General features: G+C 40.9%; 1 pseudogene; it reads right to left on the reverse strand.

Annotated features, from left to right (window-relative positions):
* Nucleotides 1-12,016: 12,016 nt before the first annotated feature.
* LOC100958962 lies at nucleotides 12,017-12,524 on the reverse strand (annotated as a pseudogene).
* Nucleotides 12,525-15,566: the final 3,042 nt, after the last annotated feature.

The following is a 15,566-nucleotide window of genomic DNA, read 5'->3' on the forward strand; positions in this document are numbered from 1 at the left end:
CTTCTTGTGTCTCAAAGACTAATTATTTTACATATCTGCTGATAATCATAGCTGAATCTTATATAGCACAACTTTTCTTAGGCACCAGCATTTTCTATCTGTTCATTTAATCTTTATAACAATCCAGTGAAGTATCAATAGATGCCCCTACTAGTCTGATGTTTCAGTAAGAAGAATGCCACAGTAAAGGTGAGAGCTGGGCCCATGAAGGCGGGCAGTCTGGATGGAGTACACAGTCTTTTTTTTATTTTGCAGTTTTTGGCTGGGGCTGGGTTTGAACCCACCACCTCCAGTATATGGGACCAGCACTCTACTCCTTTGAGCCACAGGTGCCCTCCAAGTCCACAGTCTTTACCATTATGCTTTACTGTCAGGCACTGAGCTAAAACAGCCATGCGAGTAGGATAGAGTCTCCCTTTTTAAAGCCCCGTGCAAGCAGGAGGCAGTCATCATGTGCATACATGTGAAAAGTTCTAGTTCTAAGAACAGCCCTAAAGGGGAGCTGTGAGTTGGTCCATATCACTAAAAGATATTATGTGAGGGTGTGCTCACTTACCAAGGCTATAGTGGGGGCAAAATGGTGCACGTAGAAACCCCCAATGTCATATTGTGTTGTGAATGCTTTCCTACATTTGTGCTAAGTTTGGATTAATATTGAAATAGGACTGAGTAGTCTTATGATTAGACTATATTTCTGAAATGGTTCTTATGAGCATGTAATTGTTTATGCATTGATTTCATATTAGTATGGAGTATGTTGGATATTTATTTTTTCATTCTTGTGATACTTTACTAAGAAGAATATTTCAACTCCATTTAAGTAAATGTAAGTGATGTAAAGTATAATACAACACAAATATAGCAGAGGGGTAGAGGGAAGTGGGGTGTGGGCATTTGGCAGAAGGAGGGAGGCATGATGTCACCTAATGTGCACATTGTCAGGGTATATAACACACCCCCAGGTGAGGGGCTCTTTTACACATGGAACATTATCTTGAAATGAGAACAACGTAACCTAAATATTGTACCCTTGTATTAATTTGAAAAAAATAAAAAATGTATTAAAAAAAAAGAACCGAGGAACCTACTTATTGCATGTTTTCTAAGGATCAAATAAAATGGAAATACAAAGGATTTGCATATGAATGTCAACATTATAATTCTTAGTATTAACAGTGGTGAGTATAGGCTTTGGGAGGAGATAAGGCAAATTCCATGTCAGATGAACAGTGATTCTGCTCATTTCAATTCTCCTCATGTCAATATGACACCAATGGGACAATATTTCCTGACTCCTCTGCATTTTACAGAGAAACAAACTGGATTGTACTGTGATAAAAACCAAATCAATAGGGGCATATTGACAGACACACTTTAGTTACTGCTGATCTGTGGTTCAGAAGACTATGGGCAAGTTGAGGGGAGAGGGGTCATGTATATTATGTTGAAAATAATTTTCCTTGTTTTAGTGTTCTTAGTGACAAAGGTCATCATCAGCTGGGAAGGCTTGTTAATCCAGAGCCTTCTGATTTCTTTCCTCATATTTATGTATACTAAAGAGGGCAACTTGGCATTCATCTGTCCCTAATGGAATTCTGCACTCAGATGGTGGCTTTTAGCAGTAGGTTATGTTCAAAAAAAAAAAAAAAAAGAAAGAAAGAAAGAAAAGATTATATTATAGAAATGAGCTTGAAACTTAGCTAACACCTCACTTCTCTTAGGTTAGTATGTCGATCAGCAGCTTCCATATCACCTCAGAACTTTCTAGAAATGCAGAATTTCAGCCCCACAAAAGCGCTACTGAATCAGAACATCCCTTTTATGAGATTCCTAGGATATACTTGAACACAGCAAAATTGGAGCTAAAGTAAAAATGCAAAGTCAGCAGTTGGATCTGTTAGTATCAACTGCTGAATCTTGATTGTCATTAGTGGCTGAAGCAATTTACTGTTATCTGGCAAACTGGACATTCAGATTTTCAAAATCAGACCCTGGCACATGATTAGAAAAGATAGCCTGAGCATCAAAGAGGGTCAGAGATTCCTTGGAACACAGGCCCATGCATTCTGGAGCTCCTGGCTATCATATTGTGGCCCGGATTGAGAGTTGGAAAAAGCAGAAGCCTATCTGGCAGCAGAAAGAAAAACCACTTGGGGCCAGGCAGGGGGGAAAGCAGTGAGCTCTCCATGAGTTTGGTGAGGAAGCCACCCCTGGAGTAGGAGGAGAATAGCACTTTCTGCTAATGCGGCTCAACATCCCTGCTGCTTACAAAGCAAAACTATTTAAATGGTCCAGATCCATTGTCACAGAGCAGGCAATAAAGGGTGAATTTGGAGCTGACAGGCAATACCTTAATAACTGGTACACTAGGATGCATTTAACCAGTTTCCTGGTTAGACATGTTGGCGTTTCCCATTTTTCACCATTCCCAACCATGTTGGTGAGTGTCCCTAGGTATACAGATTCTCACACTTGAATGATTATGACATGAGGATTTGAAATTGAAGAGAGGGACATGAGGAGTTTTGCATCCCATTCTAGTGTTAATCAAGGTACATCCTGGACTGAAGTTAGCTGGGGAAAACATAGAAATCAGCAGCTGCCCAGATTACTTAGGGATGGCCATAGGCCTTATGGGCAGCTGGGTACAGTTTCTTTTTAAAGATTCATTGTAGATAAAAGAAGAATATCTATATACTAAATCTTTCATAGGCCCAAGGTTTCCTCTTCCATCTCTGAATGGTCATAGCCATTGGGGGCTCTCCAAGGATAACACATCCCAATCCTGCCACACCATAGGACCATCATAGTTCCTTCAATTCCTTCTTTATTTGGCACCTGAAGAGCCTATTTTTCATCCTTGGGAATGTTTCTATATTTGTCTTGTGCTATTAGAAACATGTACAGGTGTTTGTAAAAGAATCAGAAGGTCTAGAGGCCCTGTTTCCTTCATGGAAGGCTTGTCCATCCTACCTTTCTTTGTCCCCTTTACCCTCATCACATTCCCACCCAGAAATCCCTTCAATTCAGCCTATGGGTGGTCACTGTTTAAGGATATACTTTAATCCATTCATCAGCTAAGCACCCACATTATGCCAGACAATCTGTACAAGGATCCTGAAGGACAGATGATGTTGCCTCCATTTTGTGCACATGGAAAGTATGGGTAAAAGACTGAATGATGTCCAAGGTCACACAGCTTTAAGTATTAAAACTTGACCCTGACATGAGATTCCCCAGTGGAAGCCCAAGGCATGGCCATGTTTTAGAAAATATTGTAATTAGTCAAAAAGGGAAAGGCCCAGTAGGCTTCAGTCCTGGCAAAAGGTCTCACCATGCCCTGTGGTCTCTGGTGGCTCCTAAGGAAGTCCTTCCCTGTTAGTTCTGGCTCTGGTTGGGGCTTCCTCCAGTGGCCCTTACCATGGTCACTTGAACACCTATTCACACATACAGAGGCTCTTTCATAAGTCTTTGTTCCTCAAAGGCACCATTTTTTTTTGAGTTCTTGATTCAGCCATGTGTTACTAGTCAAGGGGCAGTGGTTGCTTTTAAGGGGACAGGCCCTTCCTGCCTGGGCCCTCTCTTTGAGATTTTACCTGGCAGAGAGTACCAACGAGCACTGAAAGTTTTACCAATCTTTCCTAAGCATCAGGCAGAAGTATAGGATGAGGACCACCCACCTATGTCTTTGATTATTGCTTCCCAGAAGAGTCTGTCATTCTTTACTTTTGTTAATTGATATATTTTTCCCAATTTCAGATTTACACAGAATAAACACAAAAATACATGCACAAAGACCCTGAAACATCATCAAAATATGTGACTGGGACAATCTTCAAAGTATGCTCCTCTCCCCACAATTATTACTAACTGGTGGGCATGTTGTTTTGTATTTTTAAAATTTGAATGGACTATTTCCTAGGCAATGTCAGGTACTATGCAAAATTCAGCAGCAAGTACAGGGAGTTCCATCTGGCGCCTGCCTCCACTCACTCACAGTTTCCATACTGCCAACATCTCATACTTCAAAGGTACATCTGGGACAATCAAATAACAAACATTGATATGCCATTATTATCCAAAGTCATAGTTTACAGTAAGGGAACAACTTGATGTTGTACATTCTGTGAGTTTGGACAAATTATAATGTCATGTATCCACCATTATAGTATCATACGGAGTAGTTTCACTGCTTTAAATATCATTTGAGTTCTGCCTGTTCTTCCCACCCTTCGCCACAACCCCTGGAAACTACTAATCTTTTTACTGTCTCTACTTTGACTTTTTCCAGAATATCGTATTTTGGCTAGTATGGCATATAGCATTTTCAGGGTGGTTTGTTTGTATTTTTAAAATGTTTTGTTCCTGAGCATGCATGATTATTATTATTATTTATTAACTAGGGATAACAGCAAATGTAGTGTTTCGCAACTTTCTTCAGGTAAAACTAATCTTTGGCTGTATTTTCTTGACTGTATGACCAAAGATTAGGATATCAATTACAATAATCACTAACTGAGGGCAGAGACCAAGATGCGCCTGAGTAACCTATGCAGTGAGATTGGGGAGAGATGGCTCCAGGAATGTCTGCCTGTGTGATCTGCCCAGAAACATCCCTTTGGGGACACAGGGAGATAATTAGAGGCTTCTGGACTCCAGGAGGAGGACAAAAACAGTGTAGAACTGGCAAGTGCTGGTGTTCATTTGTTCTGAGGCCATAGCTGCTGCAGCTGTAATTACAGTAGCAGTGAGATTGCAAACAGGAAGGCCTTCCTTCTGTGCTATTTTTTTTTTTTTTTTGACTTAGGCACTTGGTTGAACTACTTTGGGAGAACTTGGGCAAGAGTGCCCATGACTTTAAACATTGTCTAGGGACCCAGGATAAGCTGCTGAGCCAGAACAGAGCTAATATTGTTTGGTTGTGGGCCATGTGCAAACTGCCATTGTGGGAGTACTGCCTCTGCCCTCAGGGTCATAGAGCAAGGCTCTGGCTGGGAAACCTTGGGTGAGTGAACTAGTGAGTGAGTAGTACCACAGCCAGGGACTTAGACCTTGAGGAAGAGCAGAGATTTCAGCATTTGGCAGTAGCAGGGCTGCCTTACAGCCTCAGGCCTCAGGGGCATTGAGTGAGACCGGTTTTAGGTGCACTGCGTAAGCGGGCAACCACTTCAGGAGAGATCCCAGTGACAAGTGCATTCCTGGGAATGCCTCTGTTTAGCCAAAGTTAATAGTTTAAAGTGTTTTCTAAGCAGGCTGAGGAGAGATTTAGGCTCTCAACCATGCAGGGTTTGAGAAATCAACAGAGGCCCCCAGTCTCCATCTCACACAAGCTGTATCAGCATTGTGATTAACATCTCGTACCCCAGAAGATCACCTGTTGCCCAGACAATATTCAGCAAGATATGTATACTGCTTTGTTATTGTTTTTGTTTTTCTTACTTCAAAATTTTCCCTCTAGATTTTTCTTTTTTTACTCTTCCTTCATCTTTCTAGTTTAAATATAATTTACCACTGTTGCTGTTCTTAATAATAAGAACTTAATTTTTGCTCGTGTCTCTGCCCCTATGACTTGTTTTTTCCCCCAATTTTATCCCATAAAGTTTTCTGTTTGTTTATTTTGGTTTGATTAATAGTAGTTTTGTCTGCTCTCTCTATTTGGTGGAGGTGGAATACTGTGTCTGAACAGGCTGGCAAATACCTGCTGACATTAAGGGGACCACCCAACCCAGCATCCCCACAGGTTGGGGGTTTTTAAGGTTGGGTCAAAGTACTCTAATGTACATCATTAATACTCCTGTCTCCCTCTTTCTGTGCCTCTCTTCTCTTTGCCAATAGTCCCTTTTACTCACCTCCCTCTCCTTTCTATTTTTTCTTTTATTTTTTCAGTTTTTGGCCAGGGCTGAGTTTGAACCTGCCACCTCTGGCATATGGGGCCGACGCCTTACTCCTTTGAGCCACAGGCACCTCTCTCCTTTCTCTTTTCTCTTTTCATTCTTTCTTTTTTAATTTTAAAATCTTTTTTGCCTTCTTGCTCCTCAATCTTCTCATCCTTTTGGTCCTGTACCAAAAAGACTCATTGAAACCTTAGTCCAGAAGTGTGGTAACCTGAAGAGCAAGAGGAAGTGAAAGGAAAATTAGGGCAAGGAAATAGATAAAAGAAAACACTCATGAGGAAGAATCAGCAGAAAAATTCTGGCAACCTGAAAAACTAGTCCAGAACAACCGCACCCCCCCCCCCAAGGGACCATGAGGTAGTTACTGCACAGGATTCCACCTATAAAGAAATGCTAGAAATGACAGAAGGGGAATTTAAAATACAGATGATGAAAACAATGAAGGAAATTGCTGAGAAAGTGAAAAATAACCAAAAGGAAATCCAAAAACAGAATCAAATAAGAGATGAACAATATGAGGAATATAGAAAGGATATACATAGCAGAACTGAAGGAATTGAAGCAGTCAATTAAGGAACTTAAAGATGGAATAGACAGTATCAACAACAGATTAAACCATGCAAAAGAAAGAATCTCGGAGGCGGAGGACAAAGCTTTTGAGATAACTCAGTTAAAGAAGCAGAATAGAAGAGAGAGAAAGCGGAACATTTACTGACAGAATTATGGGACTTTATGAAGCCTTCAAACATACGAGTTACAGGTATCCCATAAGGGTAAGAAGAATGCCCCCAGAGGAATGGAAGCCATACTAGATAATTTAGAAATGAAAATTTCCCAAATATCACCAAAGATTCTTACACACTCTTTTCAGAGGGATATTAGACCCCAGGTTGCCTCAACTCAAATAGAGCTTCTCTAAGTCACATTGTGATGAACCTGTCCAACGTAAAGACAAAAGAAAACATTTTGCAAGCTGCTGGGAGTAAGTGCCAATTGACCTAAAGGGGCAAATCCATCAGGGTGACTGCAGACTTCTCTAATGAAATTTTTCAAGCCAGAAGATAATGGTCATCTAACTTTAATCTATTTAAACAGAACAATTTCAGCCCAGAATTATATATCCTGCTAAGCTAAGCTTTAAAATGGATGGAGAAATCAAATCATTTACTGATATGCAAACATTGAGGAAATTTGCCACAACAAGACCAGCTCTACAGGAAATACTTCAACCTGTTCTACACACTGACCATCACAGTGGACAACTAGCAAAGTAAGCACCCAGAAATTAAAGTTCAGAACCTAGCTTCCACAATTGCAAAAGACAAAACAAAGCAATAGACTGTCACAAAATAAGATGAAAATAATGCTACCAACTTACCAATTATCTCAATAAATGTTAATGGCTTGAATTCCTCACTGAAGAGGCATAGATTGGCTGATTGGATTAAAAAACACAAGCTGTCCATTTGCTGTCTGCAGGAAACACACCTAGCCTCAAAAGACAAATTAAAACTCAGAGTTAAGGATTGGAAGACAATTTTTCGGGCAAATGGAATTCAGAAGAAAAGAGGGGTTGCAATCTTATTTTCAGATACATGTGGATTTAAAGCAACTAAAGTCAAAAAACTCAAAGATGGTCACTTCATATTGGTCAAGGGAAAAGCACAACAGGATCTTTCAATTCTAAATATTTATGCACACAACTTCAGTGCTCCCAGATTCTTGAAACAGACCTTAATTAGTCTGAGCAATATGATGTCCTATAACACCATAATAACATGGGACTTTAACACTCCACTTACAAAGCTGGACACATCCTCTAAACAGAAATGAAATAAAGATATAAGGGACTTAAATGAAACCCTAGAATAATTGTACTTGATAGATGTATACAGAACACCTCATCTCAAAGCTAAAGAATATGCATTCTTCTCATCGGCCCATGGAGCATCCTCCAAAATTGATCATATCCAAGGATGCAAAACAAACCTCCACAGAATCAAAAGAATTGAAATTTTACCTTGTATTTTCTCAGACCACAAGGCTCTAAAGGTGGAACTCAACTCCAACAAAAATGTTCAACCCCACACAAAGGCATGGATATTAAACAACCTTATGCTGAATGACAGTTGGGTGCAGGAAGAAATAAAAGAAGAAATCATGAACTTCCTTGAGCATAACAACAATGAAGACACAAGCTACCAAAACCTGGGGGATACTGCAAAAGCAGTCTTGAGAGGAAAATTTATGGCTTTAGATGCCTACATTCAAAAAACAGAAAGAGAGCACATCAACAAACTCACAAGCCATCTTATGGAATTGGAAAAAGAGGCACAATGTAGGCCAAAACTCAGCAGAAGAAAAGAAATATACAAAATTAAATCAGAGATTAATGAAATTGAAAACAAAAGAATCATTCAGAACATTAATGAAACAAGGAGTTGGTTTTTTGAAAAAATAAATAAAATAGATAAATTTTGGCCACACTAACTAGAAATAGAAAAGTAAAGTCTCTAGCAACCTCAATCACAAATGATAAAGGAGACATAACAACTAATGCCACAGAGATATAACAGATTATCTCTAAATACTACCAGAAACTCTATGCCCAGAAATTTGACAATGTGAAGGAAATGGATCAATATTTGGAGTCACACCCTCTCCCTAGACTTAGCCAGGAAGAAATAGATCTCCTGAACAGACCAATTTCAAGCACTGAGATCAAAGAAACAATAAAAAAATCTCCCAACAAAACAAGGCCCTGGAGTGGCACCTGTGGCTCAGTGAGTAGGGCACTGGCCCCATATACTGAGGGTGGCAGGTTCAAACCTGGCCCCGTACAAACTACAACAAAAAATAGCCAGGCATTGTGGCAGGCATCTGTGGTCGTAACTACTTGGGAGGGTGAGGCAAGAGAATCACTTAAGCCCAAGAGGTTGAGGTTTCTGTGAGCTGTGATGCCATGGCACTCTACCGAAGGCAATAAAGTGAGACTCTGTCACTCACTTTAACAAATTGTTTTAAGAAAAACAACTAAATAAGTAAAATATTCAGCCATTAAACAAGATGGAAACATTACATCTTTTGTACTAACCTGGGTGGAAGTGGAACACATTATTCTTATGTAAAGCATCACAAGAATGGAGAAGCACAAATCCTATGTATTCAATTTTGATATGAGGACAGTTAATTAGGTAGTATAGTGTTGGGGGTGGGGGAAGGGGAGAGCAGAGAGGGAAGGAGGGGAGGACAGGAAGAGCAGAGAGAGGGAAGGAGGGAGGGAGGTGTGGTCCTGGTGTGTGACACATCTCTTGAGAGCAAAACACAATTGTAAGAGGGACTTTACTTAAGGAATGTAATCAATGTAACCTGGTTTCTTGTACCCTCAATGAATACCCAACAATAAAAAAATAAAAAGAAAGTATATAAGTATGTGTGTATAATGAAATATACTTTTTCAATAAAAAAAGTAAATAAAAAAATCACTAACCAACTTGAACGTTTACTGTGCCACGTACTGTTCTACTGTAATTGTTTTCCACGTGTAATATGGGCTCAATTGTGTCCCCCTAAAATGCATATGCACCAACCTCCAGTATGTCAGAACATGACTGTACATGGAGATAGGACTTTTAAAGTGGGAATGAAGTTAAAATGAGGTCATTTGGGTGAACTCTAATCCAACATGACTGTTGTCCTTATACACAGTGGAGATTAGAACATGAACACAAAGATGTTAGCAAGACAGCCATGTAAAAGGCAAGCAGAGGGCCTCAGAGGAAGCCACCCTGCTACCATGATCTTGAACTTCCAGCCTCCAAAACTGTAGGAAAATAATTGTTTAAGCCACCAAGTCCATAGTACTTTGTTATGACTCCCCTAGCAAACTAATCCAATGTGTAGCATTTATTCTTGCCATAGCCTCAAAAGGCAGGTACTATTGTCTCTGTTTTACAAGAAGAAACCTGAGGCCGAGTGAAGCTAAATTACTTGCCCAAGATCCGCCACCACAGTGTAATATCTGGGTACCAAGATATGCTGTGCTACCATAAAATCCCCAAATCTTAGCTGGTTAACAAAACAAAGGGTCATCTCTCATTCATATGGCAAGCCCAGCAATCGGTGGCATGGGGTACCTATTCCTACTTACTGAGGGACCCAGGCTTATGGGCGCTTCATCCCAACATGTTTCCACAGGCCCTGAAGTCAGGGAAAGGGCGCATAGTGAATCCTACATTGACTCTGAAGCTTTTCCCTTCTCATCATTTCCTCTTACATTTCCTGTACGAAGGCAAGTAATCAGACCACAGCTGTCTCCAAAGGGCTGAAGGCAGGAAGCACAATCCCACCACATGCCCAGAAGGAGGGGAAACCAGGATATTTATGGAGAGTGTCATAGCAGCTACATAGGGCAAGCAAGCTCATGCTGAGCGTGTCTTCCCCAATACAGGGAGAGCAGTAGGGCAAAGAATTCTCTTTACCTGGAGAGACGTCTGGTCTCTGGCTTTAGCTACTGGGAGTGAATGTCAGGGTCCCTGGAGTGTCCTGTCCTATAACAGCATCGTTATCTGCCAGGGGCTTTAGTCATCAGACAGTCTAAGAAGGCGATGTATGTTGGGGGATTTGGGTCATGCCATATGACTTCTGACCTCCAGAGGGGCTGAAGGCTAATGGTCAGCCACACAATCACTATAGGATCAAGTTTAAGAAAAACCCTGAACACCCGAGGCTTGGCTGAGCTTCCTGGGTTGGTGGGACTCTGTGTGTACTGCCTCACCTTATTGATACTAGGAGGGGAACGTGTTCCCAGGACATGGGACTTCCCATCTGGACCTGCTCCAGATTCTGCTCTAAGTGTCTCTTCCTTCCGTTGTTCTAATTTGTATTCTTTCACTCTAAGAAACTATGCTCACAAACATAACGCTTTCCAGGGTTCTGTGAGTCAGTCTAGTGATTTATCAACCAAAAAGGTGGTTGAGGGAACCTCCAAATTTGTAGCCAGCTGGTCTGAAGTGAGGGTGGTCCTGAGATCCCCTGAATTTCTAGTGGGTATTTATCTTTTTTCTTTTTTAATTTTTTTTCTACTCAACGTAACACTTTGTTATATTGCTTTGCTGAGATTTTTTCCATTTAGAAAAGAGAACCCATCTTTTAGTTGTTGCTCCCTTCCCTCATCCCAAATTATGGATAATTTAACAAAGTGGAAATCATTGAAAAATTAGCTTTTGAATAATACATTCCAATTTAATTTTTTATACAACTTGAAACTGAGGGTTACAATGCATACATTTGAAAATAAAATGACATCTTTTCACATAACTTATTTTGAACAGTAAAAAATAACCTTATGTACCTTACCATCAACTTCCATGCAAATTAAGAAGCAACATTGTCCACTACTATATCAATATTCCCAATGTTGGCTATTACTGAGGGTTCAATTGCTGACTGTTCATCTTACAAATTTAAAATTTGTTCTCAGAATTATGTTTTTAAAAAACTGCCTTTTGGAAGGTCTTTTCTTCCTTCAGGGTGATGGCAACATAAAGTGTTGAAAAGAATGTGTCAGGTATCAAAGATAGTATGAAAATACATATAGCTACATAAATACAAAAAAAAATCCCTGTGTGTTTCTGATTCCAAATGCAGATATCTAGCCACTTTCCTTAAATTGTGTCAAAAATCCCAAAGAACATCTAAGTAACTAGAATATAGAGAACCACCCTATAATAAACAGATAAATTGGAATTACAGCTTCTGCCACAGTCCATGATGACTATAAAGCAAACATTCTATGGAAACATCCATATTTTGTCAGTGGTCACAGAAATACAGGGATTTTTGTTGTTGTTTGAACAACAGCTATTATGATTTTTGAACCCTAAATGTAATACATCAAAACAAAAAGTATTAACATTTCAGTTAAGATAATTTAACATTCTCAGCTCTTAAAGCTATAATAGTAAATATCTTAAAACAATGAAAATAGGTTTTTTTTTTTCCAGTTTTGGCTGGGGCCGGGCTTGAACCTCCCACCCCTATCCTGGTATGTGGGGCCTGTGCTCTACTATATACTAAATTAGTATGTGCCCCCATATTTTAGTCTTCTTAACAGGTGATGTCCAAAATCACAACTGTAGAACAATCCTCAGAAAAGGTGGAATGGAAAACACTGAGTTTATTTTAAATATCATCAATGTGTTCATCATCATCTCCAATATCATCAAACTGGATTTCATCATCATCTCCAGAACCAAATGTATCTGTTTCATTAATTTTAGCATGTTCTGGAAGTTCACCATATGCCTCCAGACTTCTAGCTTCATCTGCATTGTACATTAAGATGACATCACCTGTGTTCTCCTGATCGTCTCGGTGACCAACCAATATGATGTCTGAGGTCTTTATCCAAACCTTCTTTCTCAGTTTTCCTCTGATGTGGCCTATCCTCTTTACACCATTAAAACACATTGCTTCGAATTGTCCATTTCCCAACATTTTTATTACCTGAGCTTACTCTTGCCAATCTTCTTTCAATACCAATTCTCCTTTTTCAGACTCCTTCTCATTCTTACCCCTGCATCTTTTTTTTTTTTTTTTTTTACCTCCTTTACCTTTATTCTTGGGCATTCCAGTGACAGAGGCCTAGTAAGATCTGTGATTCTTTTTGCTTGCTATCACTCAGTAGAGAGCTCTTAACTGAGTCTTTTTTCTTCTCTTGGATCACAGGTTTTTCTTAGTGTGAATAACATAAGGAGGAAAAAAGTCTTACATTAATTTAAAAAGTTCCAAGAGGATTCAACAAAAATTTAGTGTTTACATGTAATTGAAAGTTTGAGTCCCCTTTCCTGTCCAGGGTGTGTTCAGTTTCACACTCCCATTCACACTGTGCCAGGACGACTCCTTTCGGGGCATTTCTGGGCCACTGTCCTGCCTGCAGACTGAGGTAAACTCACTCAGAGTACCAAAACTAAGAGGAGATCTCTATCACTTGTGGTGCAGGGGGATGCTGATGTCCACACACAGCCCACCTCCACCCCTCCAACCCTGATAGCATTGGGGATTTGAGGTTCAGGCTGCTTCCTTAGCTCCACCTCTGATTTCAGAGCTCTTCTAGGGGTGCAGAGGAGCAGTCCCAGCCACAAAACCTTCAACCTCAGTCACTAAGTTGAAGGGAATCAGTTACATCAACATCACATTATTTATAAAATATGAATTACGTTTTATCGAATGTGTTTGAGAGTTCCTGACAGGACCCCGTCTTACAGATATATGGGCCTTACCTCTGGGCCAGAAGGCACAACTTAAATACAGCCACTTCTACTCAATAGAATTTTTACTTAAACACCTCTGTTAACTAAGCTTGAAGGAAATTTCCCATAAATAGAAAACTAACTTTTATGTTATTAAAACATGTCACTAGCATTCACCCTTCTCTCAAAGAGGATGGGCATGACAGTTGGTGCTCTAGGGCCTGGGCATGTTGTTGTAGTATAAAGCAGAAAGGGAAAATGACTGGACAGGGCTCTCTGAAGGAAAATCACTAAGATACAACCTGAAAACATGGCTCATTAAAGTAGGTTTTGTAACTTAGACTATGGGTGATGTAGCCTCCAGTGAGGTCTCGTAAGTGGAGGGTACTACTTCCTCGTCCCTTGTAGGATTTGTTTTAAAATGATCTTGAATTTACCTTTATCTTGGAGGCCACGGTGTGTACTGCCTTTACCATTTCCCTCCTTCCACTTCTGAGTCAATGTCTCATCTCCAACTCTCTCTGCCAGGTTGGCCCCTGAGAGCTTGGTGGCTCCAGACTGTTAGCATGGCAGAGCCAGGGTGAGCTATTTCCCTCTGTGAGGGCAAAGCTGTTAGAGCTGCCAGGACACCCAGGCCTGCTGTAAGCTGTCTCCTACCCCACCTCCCTGGTGGCCTCACGGGGCCGTTGCCTGCCTCTCTGAGATTGTAGGTGGGTGTCCTTGTCCTGTGGTATTTGTGTGATGCTCATGCCTATGACTGTTTGAGGAAGAATTGAATTGTATGAGTGGCGGCATGTTGGGAGTGCCAGGCTAACTGCTTCAAGTTTATGGGTGCTTAGCTGTCTAGTGGAAGGTATTACCTCCCCTCCTCCCCACCCCCACCCTTCAGGTCTGCCAGCCCTTAAAGGCAAACACCTTTTGAAATTCAGAGTCAGCACTTGCAGCCATACAGTGGTCCTACTGTCCACCTTCAGTTAGCTGGGCCACAGAAAACTTGAAGCAGTTAAATCCTGACATGTTGCCACTCATATAATTCAATTCATCCTCAAACATACGAAGGAGCATCAGACAAGTAACACAGGACAAGGCCACCCACATAAAATCTGACAGTTAAAAAAAAAGGAACAGGTGTGGCTAAACCACAGAACAGAAACAGACAGGGCTGAATGCAAAGCCTGTCCCTTTGACTTTCTCTCGGAGGTCTCTGAAGCCTTACACAATCCACATTAAACAAATACAACAAATGGTGAAACAAAGATCTGCAGATGATAGCCAAAAATAGATGTCTAAATGACTTACCTGTGGAGGTGGACTCTCAGGTGAATTTAGAGGTGATCATCAATGGGTCTCCTGGGGGGGAGGGGTCCTCTGGGGGCCCTGGAACTTCAGGGAGTGCCTCCCCTCAGAGGAACCACAGGCTTTCCCCTACCAGGAGGCCACCTGAGGATCAGTGGTGCCAGGGTCTGAAGGATCTCACTGGGGCCTCCAAAATGTTATGCCCAGGAGTTCTCCAGAGACCACATAGTCAGACAAGTCAAATTATGGAAGAATTCTTTTTATTGAAGAGCCAGCCGGCAACTGCCTCAGCTTCCCAACGTGGGGTTTCTGAGAGCAACTCCAAGTTGTCTGAGGTTCTGGTTATTGTAGGGCAAAACTTTTGAAGGGGGCAAGTTAGCATTGCTACAGAAGTGAAAGCAGCAGTTAAAGGTGTAGGAGCAGTCATGAGGGTAGGGTGTTTATTCATTTTACACAATTCTATGATCACGAGAGTGATTAGTAATTTTTTTCTTTCTTGCAAAATAGGTAGAAACTACAGTGCCCTAGGGGAAATGTGGGGAGGGAAACTTACAGGTAAGGGTCATAAACAGCATGATCATAAAAAGCTATAATCACAAGTGTGGTCAGTAATTTACTTTACTAAAAATTTTAGTTAAAGGTATTTACAGTTACAATGGGAGGGACCAGTTTTGGGGGTACTAAAATGTAACAGAGAAGGAGTAAACAGCAAAATGGAGTCAAGCTTGCTCTTTTAACACTTCAATATCATATACAAATGGCATGAAGACTACCTTAACATAGCCATACAGAATCACCTGGGGGTTTGTTGTTTCAATTATAAAGGTCATGTATAGTAAAAGGAACATAGATGAACCCTACCCCTACCCAGTGCCTTATATAATGGGTAGATCCCAGATGCAGAGGAGGACGTTGGTGGGGAGGTGGAGGAACCAGGTGATAGGGGAGAAGGGATAGGGAAGAGGCCCTTGGGGCCTTAAGAAGATTTCTGCGGGGTATGTGGGGGAGAAATCATGGGAGGGTCTGAAGGGCCCAGAATGGAATCTTCTCCTTCCTCCAGTGAAGGACCAGAGGTGCTTTGTCCTGGCTTTTGTTACTAGAAATGTGGTTCCTAAAAGAAGGG

Source organism: Otolemur garnettii, unplaced genomic scaffold, assembly GCF_000181295.1.
Source record: "Otolemur garnettii isolate 467f Iridium unplaced genomic scaffold, OtoGar3 scaffold00006, whole genome shotgun sequence".
Lineage (NCBI taxonomy): Eukaryota > Metazoa > Chordata > Mammalia > Primates > Galagidae > Otolemur > Otolemur garnettii.